Below are 4,622 nucleotides of genomic sequence, written 5' to 3' on the forward strand. Positions count from 1 at the left end.
AAATGGAACCTTTTGGAGTATGGAATCTCACCACTTTAATCCATTAGTTGATCCCAAATCTGATCACTAAGTAGGAAGAGTACAATGGCTAGTTCCAACTTGACCTGACCCGACCCAGGCCCTTGTTGTAATGGGCATCCCAAGTCTAACCAAGATCGAGGACCACCCCCAATACAACCAAGACCGAGGACCACCCCCAATACTTAACCCAACCATCCAAACGCATACCATCTACCGAATAGATTCTAAACATATAACAAGATGGCCTGTAAGCATGACCTAAGACTCTAGGATAGGTTTGTAACCGTGACCAACCCAAATAAGTCCAACCATACATTATCCAACCAATAACCATTACCGAACCAAACTGTTAACCAAATGAATTCCAATATAAATAAATAATCCAAAATAAAAGTGGATGGAATAATCATAAATTCAGCCTAATGGTATCAACCCTAATACCAATGCCAATACTAAGACTGACACCAATATTGATCCCACCCATTCAAACCCATAGAAGTTCCACAAAGCCTCTAACCAAAAAAAATAATATTTGATTGGGATATGCCCCCGACCGTAGCCAAAACCATTATCCATAAATAAACCAAAGTATGTAAAGAATTTACGATATCAAATAGAGCCTTCTAGAATATGGAAACTTACCACATCAATCTAATAGCTGATCTCGAGTCCAATCACTAAGCACGAGGAGTAGAATGGTCGATTCCTACATCACGTGGGGATACAACCACTTCAAGAAGAGTTTGCTGGTGAACGCTAGCATGAACTCAGGATAAGGATAAAATAATGCCATCCAATAAAATCAAGTAAATCAACCATATGAATACAAACCAGACATATATATATATAATTATGTCGGGAAAAAAAATTAGGTTTAGCATGCCTTTAAAACCATTAACCTGGGTATACGTAGCTTAACCATCCTAAAACCCCCACGAGCTATATGGGTTTAGTGAAATCTCTTTATCGGGCCTCGATGTGTATAGCTACATAAACCAAAGATACCATAAGAGTAGGGGATTTTTGAGTACCCTTAGCTCTCCATGATACACATGTACAGTGTACTTAGAAGATTCCCATGTACCTTATAGTATCATATATGGTCTCTATGACCAACCCTCATATTGATAAAGATGAGTTTCCAGTCTCCGTCCTTCGAAATCGTACCTTCACGATGAGCTATCATACCCTACCATTATTACCAACTTAAAACTATTACCATCCATCCAAAATATTATTCCATTATTATTAACCAAGGCTATGAGTAGTGGTATCATCACACCAAATATAGCTTGCAAGTAATGTCCTTAGCCAACATTTTTATGTAAAGATATTCCTATGTATCCATAGATTACATTATCAAGTTAACTTGGGGAAATCTTGTGTACCCCACAAATGTTCCGTTATTAAGTTTCCTTCGGGGAATCTCATGTCCCCACAAATTATTCATTTACTGAGGGGATTCCCTTGTACCCCACAAGGATGTTTGATTATCCATAACCATGACCACCATACCTTACTGTTTAACTATTCTAAATCATTTAGGGTTTCCATTACTTAACCATACGATGCAATAGTTCTATTAAAAGTCTAATAATATAGTAAAAGCATTATCAAAGGCATTTTATCAAATATGTTGGGGGCATAGTATTTCCAAAACCAATTAAAATTACCAATTAACCTTTTCCATGCAACCAATTGTCCAAACTACCATTAAAGCATGTAAAAACATAATTAAAACATGGGAAAACCATAACCAAACATTCAATTCCGAACCCCAACATATATTTCAAAACCCTAAAACCATACAATAATCATGCCATGAAAACATTGTATAAATCATGCCTTTAGTTGAAACCAACAATGAGGGAGTAGTACATACCTTAGATTATGAATATGATGGAGAGAAATCACCCGTACAAGCCCCAAATTGACCCTCTAGATAAAACCCTAGACTTCTTTTACCCAAGAGCCTTAGAGAGAATTAGAGAGAGTTTCTAAGTGTTTAAGATTAGAATAATAGCGTAAATGATATCCCAATAGAGTTATAAGTCATGGGGCCTTAAGAGGTAAAGTGGGGAAATGTCCAGACTACCTCTAACTTAAACTGCTTAAAACTCTCATCAGATGGTATGACTCTCCCATGCTAGTCATACTCTCCAATAAGAGTGGTACCCACCACTCGTACCCTAGGCCTCCCTCATGGATCTAAAACTATACACCATCTGACTTACCTAAACTAAGTCATATCCAACCATATGATTAGTACCCCTAAATCGTATCCCTTGTAGAATGGAACCAGAGGAAGTTTGAACACTATCTTCCATATGAGTCAATAGTATGACTCATACCCTATCTTATGGTTTATGGTGCGCCACTCATACTCAGATCCAACTTAAGTTACTCAGTCTTAAATTAAGTGAAGGAAAAACTTAAACCATATGACTCATCACAAATCATACGACTAATACCAGCCAAGTCGTACCCATTCAAGAAACCAATCCAACCCACCAACCAACACAGGTTAGCATACAACTTGCCCATACCAATCGTACCTCACTATACGACTGGTACCTATAAGTTGTATGTTACCTAGAAACCAGAAATCCATGAATTCTTATAAGGGTCCCAAACCCAGGGTGTTTCAGGTATTGATTGAGAGATTGCTAAGTTTTGCAAGGAACTTTGTGAACTTGGTTTTATCATCTTTCTTTTCTAATATTTATGGAAACGGTGCAGGAATTTTAACCAGGGGTAGTGGGATGCTTTGAGGTTCTTCCACCTTTTTTTCCTCATTATCAATAACTCTGGGAGTCTCCTCCTCATCACCATTCTTCTCAACTATCAGTGGTTCCTAATCATCTACTTCATGAGACCTTGGAGCACTATCACTTAGTATGTTGGACTGCTTCCTCTTTGAACTTTATTGTTAATCAAGAGACTTTTCGTCAGTGTCAACTATATTTTCACCAAGATTTATACCACTTCTAGTGATGATGGACATAACATAGGCATCTTTCTTAGGATTGATCATAGTGTCACTAGGTAGACCTCCTTTTCGCCTAGCATTGAGTTTAGTTAATATTTGGCCCACTTGTGTCTCCAATTTCTTGATGGAGGCCGAATGAGATATGACTATTTGGTTAAATTAGGAGAAGTCACTTTTAATTCCCCTTACCATTTTTTGGTGCCTTCAACACACATCAAAATATCGGTAAGGACTTCCTTGGTTTTGAATTTTTTTGGATATACTAATCCTTATCCTTAAAACAATTATGAGGGGAATATATCTATCATATCCTCTCTTTTTCCCTCCGATCATAGTCTATATCTCCCTCTATATCACACCAATCATGATGCCAATCTCGATCGATCCAACTTTGATTCCTCTATTTCCTTTGGTAGGCGAGATAGGTACCTCTGAATGGTTTAAGAAGAACCTTATATCTTTATCGAGTGCCTTAGATTCATCATTATCATAACTTTTGACACCTTGAGAGATAAAAACATTAACCACTTTGGAAGATGTTCCCATTACGCATTTGGTGAGGAGATCTAATTGGGTCATTACTTTAGCTATGTTTTAATCTCTTTCCTCATCCTTCTTTTGTTCTTCTTTATTGACATAAGATGCAGAGGGGGACCCTATGGCTACTTTAGAGCCTCCGGTGTGCCATTCTCAATTTTTCTTAGTGGCTTGCTCAAGTAGATTTACCGCAACACCATATGACAACTTCATAAGAGAACCACCCGATGCATTATTCACCGCTATCTTGTTCAGATGGTCCAATGCCCTATAAAATATTTAGAGAAGAATCTTCTCCTGCACTTTATGATTTGGGCATTGCATAAGTTTGTCATTGAACCTTTTCCATACCTTATATAAGGGCTCACCACTAAGTTGATAAAAATTTATGATTTTATCTCTTAGTTGTTATATTCTAGACAGATGAAATTATATATTGAAAAAGGACTCTGTAAGTTTGACCCAAGACATAATAGACCTGGTGGGTAGAGATCACAACCACAAGACCGCTTTACCTACTAAAGTGAAGGGGAAAGCCTCAACTGAATAGACTCTTGAGTAATATGGCAATATCAAATGGGGCATATACCTCAATGAAATTTCTCAAATAGAGGTTTGAATATTTGAGTTCTTGGCCCTTAAATAAACCTTTCATTTGTAACATATGGGGCATTACACTTATGATATAGAATAACCCATTTTCCTCATTTGATGGTATGTGGATTACACTCTCGCGCACCATATCATTAAGATGATCCTCATCCTCGAGGTGTCCATCAAATGAGCCTTCATTGATCCTATTATGGCTCATGGTGTTGTGATTACTACAAAAATTACCTATCAAAAGAACAAAAAAAAACAAGGTAAAGAAAAGAACTATGAGTAACCCATGTTCACTGACAACACATCACTAGTAAAAACTAAAAGCTTCACTCCCCGACAATGGTGCCATTTTTTATAATGCTAAACTTACACCATCATTTAGATGCAAGGCAGTCATTGTCACTACATGAGTCGGGGCTAAATCCTCGAGAAGTCCAAGTTAGATTTCAATACCTATGCATATTGAGAGTTA

At 37.3% G+C, this 4,622-nt stretch overlaps 1 non-coding gene across 1 annotated transcript; it reads left to right on the top strand.

Moving 5' to 3' along the window:
• Positions 1-3,848: 3,848 nt before the first annotated feature.
• Positions 3,849-3,954, top strand: LOC124899823. Its single transcript, XR_007057387.1, has one exon. It is a non-coding gene; the product is annotated as a small nucleolar RNA R71 (small nucleolar RNA).
• The last annotated feature ends 668 nt before the right edge of the window (positions 3,955-4,622 follow it).

This window comes from Capsicum annuum, chromosome 6 (assembly GCF_002878395.1).
Source record: "Capsicum annuum cultivar UCD-10X-F1 chromosome 6, UCD10Xv1.1, whole genome shotgun sequence".
Lineage (NCBI taxonomy): Eukaryota > Viridiplantae > Streptophyta > Magnoliopsida > Solanales > Solanaceae > Capsicum > Capsicum annuum.